Here is a 15,763-nt window from a genome sequence, read left to right on the forward strand (position 1 = left end):
AACAAAACAAATCATCTTACGATATCACAAAAATCATGGACAATCCTTAGAAAAGTCGCACCTGACTAAAAGCCGCAGGGTTCAAAGCTTGTGCAAAAAGTAGTGGCTAGTAGCCCGACAATTACAGTAAATAGATTCACCATCTTTCTTCAACAGAATTGCAGACTGCACAGATGGTACCTTCCCAAAGGAAAAAGGACTATAGCTTACCAGGGTGTAAATTAGACTTAATAGTTACCATATACAGTAATGGATTTCTATACATTTAATCAGATGACCACTTTGGTTGTAAGATTCAGATAATTATTTATTAAAAGTTAGTCCTTTAAATGAAATAACAAAGAAAAGTATTTTTTGTGCCTCCCTTTACTTGTTAATGCCATACCTGCCCCCTGGCAAAGCTTTGCTAGAGCCGCCCCTGCACAGTTACCAGCTGTCAGCTACTTAGAAAACATGAGAGAAGAAGAGGCAACTGCAGCTTAAGGACACAGACTAACTCCAGAGTCTTTTTTTCCCCCATTCTAGCTGAAGTACGGGACAAATTGCTTCCTTTTCGCCTCAGTATGGAAGAGATTAAGATTAAAAATGCTGCGGTTTGGAAGCATGTAGTGAGGCTCCAAATGCTCCACCAGTTCGCCAACAGGTCTTGCAGACAACGGCCGCTCTATCGAGTGACACATACTTCTCTGATAAGCAAAGCTGGGTTACGCCAAGTAGCGCGTTTTGTGAGGCGAGGATCGGTCCATTTTTAATTAGTATAGTATGAACATCTAATCTGGACGCCTTATTCTGGACTAACTGAAGTCTGTTAAGATCTGTCTTATTAGCTGCTGACCAAATGATTGACCAATACTCCAGATGAGACATTACTAGTGCATTAATGACATCTTTCATAATTTATTTTTTTTTGTGTCCCGTTTGGATCTATAGCCATCAGAATTGTTGTCTTAAGGCCAAGAAAGATGCCAAGCGGATTTATTTTACCAAGTGGATCATCATGGCCTTGCCATATTGGTCCATTTGATTGACCTTTATTATAATTATGAATTTATTTTATTTTCAGTTGCTACAAACGGGACAGACATGACTGGGGGATAGGACAGGGAGAAAGAATGAAAGAAAGAGAGGGAGGGAAAGAAAGAAAAACAGAGGGGAGAAGAGACGGTGAGAAGGGGGGGAAGAAAAAAAAAACAAAAACAAAAAAAAAAAACTCCTGGGTCACCTGTATGGAGAAAAAAAACAAGAGAAAGCAAACAACAAAGAGCAACATAATAAATTTAAAAAAAAAGCACCATCACAATAAACTAGCTAGCAGTAGATATCAATAGTTACTAAATAATAAATGATATTGTGCAGCACGCAAGATAGACAGCGCACAGTGTGCTTTGAGGCAGCAGCCAAGAAAGCTGTAGTCCGCGTCTGTGAATACCCATGTGTACACCTGTGTGCATACCTGTGTGGATCAGCATGCTTGCATTCCAAAGGTTTCTCCATGTAACGATCTGCTAGGGAGTGTGGGGAGCCACAGCCCTGTCCTCTATGGTATGAAGCAGGTATGGAGGAGATCAAAACTCCAGACATCCAGAGGCCCCCAGAACACAAGAGACCAAGGAAGACCCACAGAGGGGCAGCCGCGCCACTCTCCCAGTAAGAGCTGAGGAGAGTCCCAGATGAGGGCTCACTCAGCAGCCGCGGAGCAGAAGCCAGGGGGAGTTGCAGTGACGCGCCTGTGAGCTCCGCCGGCAGCCAGCTGTGCCTGAGTGACCGAGCCCCAGGCCGAGAGGCCGGGGGCACCCCACCTCCGAAGTGGCCCGAGCGAGCCCCAGGCTCCAGGCCCCGATAAGCGGCCGCCAAGGAGTGAGCCGGTGTGTACCCGGACGCCCACCCCCAGACACAAAGAACCACCAACACACCGACACCTGAGGGAGTCCGCCACTGGCAGGGGAAGTGGTGGTGGGTGGAGATAGGCCTCCAAACCTTGGAGGGCCTGAGATGTCCCCAGAGAGGTGGCGTCTGATACCCAACCTGACATATAGACACAGACATACAGGCACACACAGATACAAACATCCATTCCCACTCTCATGCTCTCATATGCACTTACTCCACACTCAACCAACGTGGAGACAGACATAAAGAGACGCTGTATACACGATCACACTCCCCAAGCGTACTCTACGAACCGGGTCTAGGTACCCTTGCCCCTGGAGGGGGGGAACTGCACCCAGACCCAGGTGGTGTTACCCTTTTCCCTGCGGTAGGGAGAGGCAGACCGCCCCGACTCCGCAGCAGCAGGGAGGCCCCACACCCCAGACCGCAGTCGGACGGCCAACTCCTCCTAGCCCCCCTGCTCCAGCAGGCCGCAGAGAATGGGGGTGAGAGAAGACTCCAAACCTCCCTCCACCCGTTCATTGTAGTGTTGATGCATGTGTGTTCTAAGGTGCAACTCCAGATGAGACATTACTAGTACATTAATGACATCTTTCATAATTGAAGAAGTGATACAGAAAGAGCATTTCATAGCCATAGCTATGCCTTGTCCTATTTTCTTAAAAACAGAGTCGATGTGCTGAGACCATGAAAGGTGTTGATTTATGGTAACGCCGAGTAGTTTAATCTGGGTGACGTGTTCTAACACTGGCTATGGAAAGACTCAGTTGTGGGCTGTTGACTAATCTGCTTCTAATTAACATAGATTTGGATTTAGATACATTTAAAATCATGTTGTTTTTACTTATCCAGTCAAACACATTCAGCAAATTTTGTTGTGACACGCTGATCAGTTCAGAATTGTCACTGGCTGAATAAAACATGGTGGAATCTTTGGCATACCCAAGATTAAGCCAAGACATATTGCAGATCGTTTGTGATAACTGAATAGAGAAGTGAGGCAACCTTTCATCAAGCACAGAGCAGCTGATGAAAATCAATAACATTTTAGTTTATCAATCAAAAGATCTAAATTTATCCAAGAATATCACTTTCCCATCATCTAGATGTTTATACCATATATTATTGGTCATATGAATTAGAGCTGAGCTGGTAAAATGACCAGCTTGGTTCTGTTAAAGTGAATTGTTAAATGTTGTCATTTTTATGCTACCATCTCTACATTGTTTTAACTCTGTGGTGAAAGGAATTTATTTGTCCCCCTCCCCAGCTTCTCGAGGTCCGGGGGGGGGGGGGGGGGGGCTAATGACATTTGAAGTGCCTTTCTGAGATACCGACGAGGCCTCACTTGCAAGTAAATCGATCGCTGTTGCCTTGTTTTTCTTTCACGGGAATAAGTCCTGGAGACAGCGGGGTCTAAGTTTAGACTAAACAGGTTCAGTGAAGAAAAATGTCTGATTGTAACCTGAGGACTTTTTTACATTAAGAAAAAGGCACCAAACATCAAACCAATTTAATCCTAAACAGTAACACATGAACGTAGAGCAGGGCGATATGACCAAAAATATTAACAGTGTAAATGCAAATTCCTCGGAGCAAATGTCGGCCAATTTCCACTGGAAATGCCTTTTGGTTAAACTCTCAGCAAGGAATTTGCATTTGCACTGTTAAATTTTTATATAACTTCAATACACAGAAAAAAAACAGCTGTTTGTTTAAGTGAAAATACATTGATGTCTGTCACCTTCTGTGTTGAGCTCATTGTTTTCTCTGTAGTGGCTGAGCTGAGTCCAAGTAGCTGAAAATGTTCCTCTGCTGCTCCGTCAGACTCTTCTCCTCCTGCTGATCAGCTGGGACACAAAGCAGATCTTTGTTAGGCTCCACACTGCACTGAAGAGTCAAAGTGTCTCATATGTTCACCTGACAAGTAAAAGAACACATTTTTGCTTCCCGAGGTGGGCAACTTATTGGAAACAAACACAAAAGGTTTGAGCACCGATATAAAATTTAGCAGTATAGCAGGAGAGACTGAGGCCTGTTATTAGAATCAAATGCCCAGTGGGCTGACACACCAATATACACATACACACGTGTTATATGGGAACACCCTCAAATCACGTGATGCCCAGAATTGTACAATACTGATGCTTGAGAGCGCGCGTGTGATCATAGCTGGACTGGCCATCGGTTATACCGGGAATTTGCCCGGTGGGCTGCTGGCGATTTTTTGTTTTTATGGGCCGATCGATTTTTTTTTTTTTTGGAAGGGTATAAATAATGAAAGGTGTTGGATTGGCCAATTGGTCATGATCGACTCTGGGCTGGACCAATTACAGCCGAGGAGGTCGGATGCACCCTCCCCCTTGTTTAGCAATCTTATAGATGAACTAAAGAAATGGAGAACAAAAAAAGGAAAGGAGGTGCAGAAAAAATTAGGGCCAAAAAGAAACAAGGCCTTCAGGCAGACGCTGCCAAATGTGTAAAAATAACTGAAATGTTTGGCGGTAGCTATGGCATAGCTTTCACAGATTTAGCAACATCAGCAAGTGGTGGAGGCCAGCAGGTGGATAAGGGCAGTGTTGGGAAGGTTACTTTTAAAATGTATTCCATTACAGAATACATGCCCCAAAATGTATTCTGTAACGTATTCCGTTACGTTACTCAATGACAGTAACGTATTCTGAATACTTTGGATTACTTAATATATTATCATGCTTTTTACAACAACGTGAATGTACTATTGCTGTGTGATTTATTACTGAAGGTCCGCGACTCCGAACTGTAGTAAAGGGACCTCTGACTAATACGGCGGGGTCCCTGTCGGCTCGTAGCCGAAAAATAGCTTTACTTTGTTGTGTGGCTCAACTTTTCTTGCGAGAGACAGAGAGAGGCGTTGAAAGACTGCTCCAACGGAACTTGTTGTTTTCGGAGGAAAACACGAACACTGTGTACAGTTGAGTCTTAATAGCTTACTTACAACTGGGCTCGTCAGGCACTCTTCTTGGCTGAAGTGGTTATTATTATATTTACATGCTTCCAGCTCCCGTTTTTCCTCGACGACAACTCCTACCTTTCCACTCCCCTTTTTCTCCCTCCTCGAGCTCACAGACCCATAACATGTATGGCAGTCCATTCTCCCTGCAACACGGACTACACTGCCCATGATGCTACATTCTTTAGAGCTATGCTTGTAGCATTCTGCCTGTTAGCTTAGCACAACAACAACGAAAAGGCGCTCTCTCACCCAGGAAACACACAGTCACAGAAAGAGAGAGAGAGAGTTGCCCTGTAACCATGGCAACCGTAACCCTGCCCCCTGGAACAACAGAACGTAGCTGTCAAACAAAACCCAAACAGTCCTGACCCGCGACAAAATGAAACAGGAAAGTACCGCAGTGTAATCCATTTATTTCAACAAAGTAACTGTATTCTGAATACCACCTTTTTAAACGGTAACTGTAACGGAATACAGTTACTCATATTTTGTATTTTAAATACGTAACGGCGGTACATGTATTCCGTTACTCCCCAACACTGGATAAGGGAAAGGGGAGGCAAGAGGAGGAGAGACCCGAGGCGGCCGCCGGTCATAGTGGCAGAGGAACTGAACTTCAGGTAAGAAGTTATGACCTGCTGTCTATCTGTGTCAGATATAAACCAAGTTTAGTTGTAGTTTGTTTTCGTTGTGCTGACTTTTTACAGTTGCTTAGAAGAACTGGTACTGCGTACTAGCTAGCATGACGGAGTTTATATACTGCTGGGCGGGTGCTATGAAGTTACTGATAGTAAATTTTATTTTATGCTTAAGGTTAGTTTCTCAAACTCCTCAAAATCTTAACAAATTGTGCCAATCCTTACATGTTGCACCAGGCTGATTTATCATCAAAAGTGGAGAAGTCTGTGACAGAGGAGACAGAAGAGCAGCAGAGAGAGATGGAGATGGAGAGAAGATTTTATGTCATCCATGAGGGATGCATTTGACATGTTTCACATATTATAGCTCAACAAGTTACTTATAGCAATTCAAATACGAGCAATCAGTTTTTGGCACAACACCGGCTATTGCAGTTAATAATACAACAGCTTCTTGCCATTTTTGTGTTTCTTTTTATCGCTGTGTAACTGAGTTCAATTGAAAGCCTGCATGCGCTAGTACCTCTTGCCACAAGTTCCCAGAATCCTTTGCAGTTTTACCCCTGAATGACGTCACATTTTTGGTGGGCCGGTCTCTAGTCAAAATGCCCGGGTCGATTTTTTGTCCCAGTCCAGCCCTGTGTGTGATGCAAGTATGTGTAGTGTTGATCAGTGGTGAGAAAAACAACTCACGGAACTTGACCTTTCTATACTTGTGGCTAGTGATGTGACGTTCTGTATCGAGGCTTCGAAGCGTGTGTCGAGTAATGGAGGGGGCGTTTCCGCGAAGCGTGCATCGAGGCTTGCTTCGTTTATGGGAGGAGCTAAAAATGATGACGTCCGAAGCCTCGCTGCCCGGCTGTACCACGTGACTGGTTCATGAAGTGGTTCGAACTTTGCCGCGAGATATGACAGCGATATAAACCCCTCAGACTTCATTCAAAATGTGGGTGTTTGATGGAGAGTTGCGGTTAGTGAGAGTTTGGAGACAGTTTGGAGGTTTATGAGAGTGAGGAGAGAAAGTCAGGAGAGAATGGAGCCAGCTAAGAAGAGGAGGATGTCCTCCCCTGTGTGGGAACATTTTGATCTTATTCCTCCCAACAAGGTATGTAAATTTCTACAGAAGATGTATTTTCATGATACTGATGGTGCAATACAATTTATGTTGAGCTGTCTTGACTTTTGTACAAGGTGAAGTGTTTGCTATGTGCCAGGGAGCTGGGATATAACAACAACACCTCATCCATGCTTAGGCACTACAGAGCTTTGCATGAGAATAAGGGGGACACCGATTGTGGAGCAAGACCAGGTGAGCCATCAAATGCAATGATAATATAGGATGCAGTAATGTTACTAAATGATATAACAATATCATACAATGCAATAAGTGATGTGTGTGATATTTATATTTGTGCTTTATCTTTATTGTCTTTCCTCAGGAGAACAATCTCAAATAGATGAAGACCTGGTCAGCATGGTGATTGAGGACTCCCAGCCATTTAGCATTGTGGAGGACAAAGGATTCAAAAGATTTGTTAAGTCATTAAATCCTAGCTATGTTCTCCCCACTAAAAAGGTCATAAAAGCAGTGAAGATTTCGTTTCTACAGAGTAAAATGTGAACAGGCAGGACTGAGGCTCAAAGCCTCAGTGTGTAGCTACACTACACACTGCTTCACAGCCACGTCGTACTTTAGAACAAAATGTTTTTACTTTCCTTTAGGCCCTGAAAGTCATGGTGGAGGCCAGGTACCAGGAGATGAAGGAGAAAGCTAAGGCCAGCGTTGAGAAGGCAGCAGCTGTGAGTCTGACATCAGATATGTGGACCTCCATCAACACAGAGGCCTATCTTGCAGTCACCTGCCATTTTGTTGATGAGTCCAGCACATTAAACACCGTTGTTTTAGGAGTGTAATATTTTCCTAATGCACACACTGCAGAAAACATTGCACAGGTGAAAGGCTCACTCATGGCAGAATGGGCAATTACTGACAAAGTCACATGCCTAGTAACAGATGGGGCTGCCAATATGGGGGCTTGTGCAAGGGAGCTAAGACTTAAACATGCCATATGCATAGCTCACACCCTGAACTTAGTGGTGAAGAAGGCCCTTGACCAGACCCCTGAGCTCTCTGACATCCGAGCCAAGTCCAGGAAGATCATGGGATATTTCAGGAGCAGTACCTCTGCAAAGGTAAGTTCTTAAGTGGCTTAATTACAGTTTCTTTAATGCTACTTATGTGTATTGTCGAGAAAAACATCTTATTTTAAATCTCACTGTGATATCATTTACATGCACTGTCATTGCACAGGACCACCAAACCCTCCCCCGCATCCTCTGATGGCTCCTTCCTCAACGAGCTCAACAACTTTTATGCTCGTTTTGAGCGAGGGAACACCACAACCACAACCAAAGCAGACATGACGCCAGACTAGAGATGGCACGATACCACTTTTTTATGTCCGATACCGATATCATGAATTTGGATATCTGCCGATACCGATATGAATCCGATATAGTGTGTTTTTTAATCAATAAAACTGTTTTTAATATCTTGCTGCATTTTGTATAAGTTCATAGTCAAGTTTAAATAAACAACAGCACTAAAGCTATTCTGTTATACCTGTGTGTAAAAAGTACACTGCGCCCAAAATATTTCATAGTTCAGCAACACTGATCAATCTAATAAACTTAAACCTGCTCCATCCTTCCTATTCTGGTATTTTAAAGAGTACTTAGCAGAAATATTAAGCAACCTAACTAATAGGGTTGCAAACTACCAGCAAAAAAAAAAAAAAAAAAAAATAGGGAACCACCCTCCACTTTGTGATGCTTAATCGATGTAATCAACTTTAATTTGATGCAGTGTGAAAAAAAAATGCACAGAAATCAATTATTTTTTCAAGAATAATTAAATAGATTCAACATCTTTCTTCAACAGAATTGCAGACTGCACAGATGGTACTTTCCCAAAGGAAAAAGTACTATAGCTTACTAGGGTATATTAGACTTAACAGTTACTATATACAGTAATGGACTTCTATACATTTTACATCAGATTAAAACTTTGGGTGTAAGATTCAGATAATTATTTATTAAAAGCTAGACATTTTAAATGAGAATAAGAAAGAAAAGTATGTCTTTGTGCCCCCTTTTCCCTGTTAATGCCCTATCGGCCCCCTGGCTAAACTTTGCTAGATCCGCCCCTGCACAGTTACCAGCCGTCAGCTGCGTAGAAAAAGATCCTGGTGTAGAAAGTAATATTAACTAAATTCTAACAACAGCTTATCAAGCTTAAACGTGCTGCTGTTGTTCAGCCGCTGGTTTCCTCTTTCTGGTGCAAAGTGGGCCAAAAACAAACAAGAGAGACGGAGTCGCGACAGAAAAGCCGATCAGCTGATCGTTAAGCAGTTTCATGAAGTAGCGGCAGGAGAGAGAGAGAGAGAGAGAGAGAGAGAGAGAGAGAGAGAGAGAGAGAGAGAGAGAGGCACTTGCTCCATATATCAGTTGTTAAGCTTAACGTGGGAATGCTTTACAAACATTCAGAGAGGAACTTACACACTTGCTTTACTTCTCTCTGGGATAACTTCCTACTACAAATACACACAGCCGCTGTATCACGTGACCACACTGCTCCGACGTGCTACGGTTATGAGACGAGTTACGCCATGTCGCAAGTTTTGTGAGGTGCTTTTTTGATATTTAATGGATCGGATTACATTTTTTATTTCTCGCCGATATCCGATCCAGTAATTTAGGTCAGTATCGGACCGATACCGATACGTAATATCGGATCGGTCCATCTCTACGCCAGACCACCAACCTCTGACTCTCTCCCCCACCGATGTAGGAGCGGTGCTGAGCAGGATCAATGTCCACAAGGCTGCAGGTCCTGATGGCATCCCCGGGCGTGTTCTCAGAGCGTGTTCTGGGGAGCTTGCAGGAGTGCTCACAGACATATTCAATCTGTCCTTGGCCCACGCTGTGGTACCGGCCTGCTTCAAATCCACCTCCATCGTCCCGATACCCAAAAACTCCAACCCATCTTGCCTCAATGACTACCGCCCAGTAGCACTCACCCCCATCATCACTAAGTGCTTAGAGCAGCTGGTCCTAGCACACTTCAAATCCTGTCTCCCCCCCACCCTGGACCCCCACCAATTCGCATACCGCCAGAACAGGAGCACAGAGGATGCAGTCTCCATCGCACTGCACTCTGTCCTCTCACACCTGGACAACAACAACACCTACGCCAGAATGCTGTTTATAGACTTCAGTTCAGCATTCAATACAATCCACCCCTCACAACTCATCAGGAAACTGACAGACCTGGGCATCAGTTCCCTCATCTGCAAATGGTTACTGGACTTCCTGACCAACCGCCCCCAACATGTCCGGCTGGATAACCACTGCTCATCTACCATCACAATGAACACCGGTGTACCACAAGGCTGTGTGATGAGCCCTTTCCTCTACTCCCTCTTCACCCACGACTGCAGACCTGCTGATGGTTCCAACACCATCATTAAGTTTGCAGCTGACACCACGGTGATTGGCCTCATCAGTGACAACGATGAGGCCGCCTACAGGGAGGAGGTGGATGGTCTGGCTGAGTGGTGCGACACAAACAACCTGCTGCTTAACACCGAGAAGACCAAGGAGCTCATCGTGGACTACAGGAGGAATGCTGACCCACATCCACCCATCCACATTAAGGGGACGGCTGTGGAGCGTGTGAGCAGCTTCAAGTTCCTGGGAGTCCACATCTCCGAGGATCTCACCTGGACGACCAACTGCTCCAAGCTGGTCAAGAAGGCTCACCAGCGCCTCTTCTTCTTGAGGACTCTGAGAAAGAACCACCTGTCCTCAGACATCCTGGTGAACTTCTATCGCTGCACCATCGAGAGCATCCTGACCAACTGTATAACAGTCTGGTATGGGAACTGCTCTGCCTCGGACCGGAAGGCGTTGCAGAGGGTCGTGAAAACTGCCCAGCGCATCGCCGGAGCACCACTTCCTGCCATAAAAGACATCTACAGGAAGCGGTGTCTGAAAAGGGCTAGGAAAATCATCAAAGACCCCAGTCACCCATCACATGGACTCTTCACCCTCCTGCCCTCTGGGAGGCGCCAAAGGAGCCTCCGGACTAAGACCACCAGGTACCGGAACAGCTTCTTCCCCACAGCTGTCAGACTCCTGAACTCTGCCTCCTGACATCTGACCCACGTTAAACTCATGGACTGAACATACACACCCCCACAATGGACAACTGTACCCTCAAACACACAATAATAACATGGAGTGAACCACCACTCACAACCACTAGCACTTTATAAAGCCTCTGTAGAAACTATCTACACCCTCACTTATCTTAACTGCACTACTGTATAGCTCTGTGTAAATAATCATTCTGTACATTCAATAATCTTTAATCCTACAACTGTTTACAACTTGCATAGTTCCCATTTCTGTATAGCTGTATATCTCAGATTTCTGTAAAGTTATTTATTTCATATTCTGTATAGTTTTTCATATTTATATCCTGTTCATATCCTGTACATAGCTTGTACTCACTACAGCCTGTACATACTTATAGTTATAGAATATTCACAACATACTTCATACCGTGTACATTATAACATACTATAATAGACCCATTTCTGTAATATACTTACATATCTATACTATTGCTAATATATATTGTAATATACCTATATCACTAAAGCACTTCTGGATGGATGCAAACTGCATTTCGTTGCCCTGTACCTGTGCATGTGCAATGACAATAAAGTTAAATTCTATTCTATTCTATTCTATTATTTCATCATTACTTCATTAGTTTGTATCACTTTATCATTAAATATTATCATGTATCATTTGAATTAACATTTAAATAGATCAGTTAGAAACCACCAGAATAGCTGGACCTGCAGAAGGCTCAGCTGCAGCAGTTCACATAAGGACATTTGAACTCTTTTTAGCCTGATCCCACAATTACACAAAATACACACACTGTATACACAATTGGTTAGGTTCCCAGGAAGCATGAGTGGAAACATCTGGGTTCAATTCTGGGAAGTGGGGTGTTTTGAACATAGAAGGAGATATGGGAATTCTTCTGACGTCATAATGACTATAAAGCTTTCTGCAACGAGCAGGGAAGTCGAAGTCCGGCTCTTCCCACACTGTACTACTGTGTGCTTTAATAAAATAATTTATTGACCCACTATGGACTTTTCAGTCGTATGTCTCTTCCTCAAAATTCGAACCACGACAGTATAGTTCTGCTCCCTTGACAATCTAATGTATGCTTTTTTAAATTGTATTTTGTAAGGAGAGGCTTTCAGTTGTGCAGGAACAACTAAGGCAGCCTCAACACAAACTACTACAGGAGGTGGAAACCCGCTGGAACAGCACTTACAATATGCTGCAAAGACTTTTCGAGCAAAGGGAGCCAGTAGGCGCTGCTTTGGCAAGTCTCACAACAGACATCCCACCTATGTCATCTGAGGAATTTGGTATAATTTCAGAGTGTCTGGTTGTCCTAGCACCATTTAACGATGCAACCACTGAGCTCTCTCAGGAAAAAAGGGTGTCTGGGTCAAAGGTCATACCTTTGCTCACTATGCTGGATCATTGCCTCAATGAACAAATGGAAAAAACCACCATCCATTGGATCTTCCCTGGCTCAGAAGCTTAGGATGCTATTGAGAGAGAAGCTAGATAAAATACAGACCATGAGCATTATGTTCCTTGCGACACTGCTGGACCCAAGGTTCAGAAAACTCGGGTTTTTCAGCCCTGCAAGAGCTAGCGAAGCAGAAAAAAGACTGAAAGCAGAATGTGCTTCTGTAATGAGGGCCTCCACCACCTCTTCCTCCACACCACCACCACAGCCATCAACGTCACAATCTGTTGAGGCTGTTTCCCACGGTACCATTGTTATTGCATTTTAGTTGCATTTATATAAACTGAATGTTGGGTTTTCCACTGTATCTATTATTGTATGATCTACTGTACAATATAATGCGCCTTGAGGCGACTGTTGTTGTTATTTGGCACTATAGACATAACATTGAATTGAAAATTGAATTGGTAGTATCTCATAAGACTCTCCTTTTTGTTTAGGTAACAACTTGCGGCGTCGCCTGGATGAGAGTGTCAGGCAGACACAGACACAAAATGTGACAGCAGACGCAAATATTGAGGTCCAACGGTACATGATGGAGCCAAATATTGGAAGGCTGGAAGACCCCCTTAAATACTGGGAGAGACAGAAATAGGTCTACCCTCACTTATATAAGTTAGCACTGACATACCTGTGTACCCCTGCCTCATCTGTGCCCTGTGAGCGAGTGTTTTCAAAGGCAGGGGAAATATTGTCCAAAAAAAGAAATCGCCTATGACCTGCCACAGTGGAGAAACTGTTGTTTTTAAATAAAAACCAATGATGTGTCCCCTAAACACTAATCACTGTCCTTGCCTCAATGTTACAAAAGCACAACCACTGTCCACACCTCACCTCACAGTATATGATCATTTCCATTTTAGGCATTTCCAAATAATAATTTTCCATACTGCCAGCATAAATATACACAGTATACTGCCATCACTACAATATAGATGTTTTACACACTCCTTTTGTTGTTGACATTTACAGGCTGTGTGCAAAATGCCACACTCTTCAAATTCATGCCAACTAATATTTTTACATCCAGTAGGTGTCCTGCTAGAGCAAATGAAGCTTCAAGAAGCTTCGCGTTGGGGTGAACCAATTGGATGAAAAGCTTCAGTGCTTCATGAGGCTTCATCTGCCCATCACTACTTGTGGCTCACTTACATTTCTAAACTATTCGTTTGCACAGTTACACACACACAGATACTGTTTCCTGTTTTGCTACACTCTGGAGAGCCCCGCCTTTAACGGTCTCCTCTCACAGAGAGCAACAGAAAGCGTCCTTCAGAAAACTTCGAAAAACTCGAGATTGACTGAACTCAGTTCAAAGTTACCTTGACACTTACCTTTAGATGTGAGAGGTAGTGATGGTCCGCTTGAAGCTAACGCTCCGGTGCGTGTGTCAGAAAAATCAACACGCTGCTTCAGAAACAGTGTGTCGAGGCTTGATTCGTTTGGCCAGAGTCACGTGATTAGTGACGTCTGAAGCTTCATTTAGAACGTACCTTTTTTTTTAAGTTTGACGAGCATCTTGACTTTTTTTCTTTGGATCAAGGGCGTAGATTTGGCATGGACGGAAGGGACGCGTCCCCACCAATATCCAGCGATTATTGAATTGTCCCCACCAATAATTTGATCTCTTCGACTAAAGAAAAACAAACCCGATATAAAGAAAAAAAACGATCTGTCAGCTTCTCATTCAGCGAGTGGTGCAGAAAGAGTTAAATTAGTTCTCTACTGGAGTCCTACGTCATGTGACAAATATGGCCAATGTGATTGGCTGTGCCTTTCAGGGAGCTGTTTAGTTTCAGCAGCTGCAAACCTGCGCTGCGAGGAGGACGGCAGCAAAGATGAAGAACCTGGATATAAGAAAGTATTTTTCAAACAAACCTGTAAGTCACATAAAGTCAAGTTCACTCATATAATGTGTCCGTCACAATAACGTTACAGGCTATGCTAGGACATACATGCCAACACTCCCGATTTTTCCGGGGAATCCCGAATTTCAGTGCCCTTCCCGATAATCTCCCGGGGCGACCATTCTCCCCAATTTCTCCCGATTTTATACCCGGACAACAAAACTGAAAACCATATCCTAGACTGGCCCAGCCAATTCCAGTTTCCAACAATGGCTACTATTACTGCAGCTACTTGGTTTTAATATTACTCTTATTACTCTTTCTGGGTCGCAAAATAAACTTTTAACACATTTCCAGGCGAGAATGTAGCTGTGTAAACGTCAAATAACTTAAACATGTTATTGTTTGGCCTTTTTCTGTGTTTTATTTGTTGGTGAGTAAATGGTTTTGGCTGAGATTAAAGTTATTAAATTAAATAAAACTTTATTAATCCCTCAGGAGAATTCCTCCAGGGTTCTCACACAGCTGAATAAACTGCTGTGTGAAAACAGCAGTTTATTCGACCATCTACGCCAGCGTCTGGTTATATTTTAGACAGCAAGGAGCAGACGGCAGGTGACGTAATTCTGAAGGCTAGACCGTCCAATTTCACAGTCGCTCATTTCCGGTCTAGCCGGCTTTTGGAGGACCCGGCCCACTTAGACCACAAAGGCCGGGTTCTCAGGTGGACGCAGCCTCTGAATTTGGACACCCCTGGCCTGTTTCCGGTCGGACAATAATAACGGTGACATTTAACTTATTTTATCCGATAAATAAACACTGTAAGATTCAAGTTTTTTGTATATATATGTACATGTATATCCCCCCCAGCCCCTTTGAATGTCTCCCTAATTCTGAGGTCTCAAGGTTGGCAAGTAGGTGCTAGGCTTGGCCCACAGCAGTCGAAATTGTATGTAACCATGAATAATGTGATGCCATGTCCACCAGGAGAGACTGGAGAGTATAGATGTAAAACAAATATGCCAGCAGTTCATTTCAGCTAACGAGAGGAGCAGGCATGTGTTTGTTGTGTGGGGCATGTAGTCCATGTCTGTTGCTGTAACAGTAGTTCATGTTTAGAATAAAACATCCCAGCCACCTATCTGATAGAGGGCAGTAGTGCCTAAAATGTTGCATAATGTTGCTGAGAGATCTTTTACTTTGTGGTAATCTTAGACGAGTAGTTTTATGGACAAAAACCACCAGATCTTTCAGTGTTCCCTTAGTGCTAATGTGTCAGAGATGTTGGTGTACTATAACTGAAGTAATGTTGTTAAGTCCTTAAAGTCATATTCTTTTATTGTCATGACTGTATTTGAAGCTATTTTCACTTTTGTATGATACCTGATTTATATGATATTTGGCTGAAGTAAACTAAAGCCTGAAATACTTAGTCAGTCATCTGTTTAATAGTAATTTAACATTATATAATTCACATATAAAACTATGAATTGTAATTTTAAACGGTTTAAAAGCATGTAGAATAGCATATGCAGGCAAGTATATTTCTCCTTTTTTTTATCAAGAAGCAAAAACAAAAAGGAAAAAATAAGAAACGGGGCAGGGTTCGATGGTTGAATCATCCGTCCCCACCAATGCCACAACCAAATCTACACCCTTGCAAAGGCCTTTTAAAACTCCAGGAAGAGAATGAAGCTATTGTCAA

General features: G+C 43.4%; 4 protein-coding genes across 5 annotated transcripts in view; 1 reads left to right on the plus strand and 3 right to left on the minus strand.

Annotated features, from left to right (window-relative positions):
- LOC309714067 (uncharacterized protein) overlaps window positions 1-13,658 on the minus strand; it is a 45,053-nt gene extending 31,395 nt beyond the window's left edge. For both annotated transcript variants that reach the window (XM_082546185.1, XM_082546184.1), the window contains exons 1-2: window positions 13,546-13,658; window positions 3,635-3,740 (exon numbers count right to left, since the gene is read on the minus strand). The gene's annotated coding sequence lies outside the window, so the exon portion shown is untranslated. The remainder of the gene's footprint in view (window positions 1-3,634; window positions 3,741-13,545) is intronic.
- The window catches only part of LOC309714057 (uncharacterized protein), a 256,151-nt gene that overhangs the window by 209,349 nt on the left and 31,039 nt on the right, over window positions 1-15,763 (minus strand). The gene's annotated exons all lie outside the window — the stretch shown is intronic.
- The window catches only part of LOC309714070 (uncharacterized protein), a 277,839-nt gene that overhangs the window by 93,077 nt on the left and 168,999 nt on the right, over window positions 1-15,763 (plus strand). The gene's annotated exons all lie outside the window — the stretch shown is intronic.
- The window catches only part of LOC309714058 (uncharacterized protein), a 93,862-nt gene that overhangs the window by 10,635 nt on the left and 67,464 nt on the right, over window positions 1-15,763 (minus strand). The gene's annotated exons all lie outside the window — the stretch shown is intronic.

The sequence above is a fragment of the Aulonocara stuartgranti genome (genome assembly GCF_965226115.1).
Source record: "Aulonocara stuartgranti genome assembly, chromosome: 9".
Lineage (NCBI taxonomy): Eukaryota > Metazoa > Chordata > Actinopteri > Cichliformes > Cichlidae > Aulonocara > Aulonocara stuartgranti.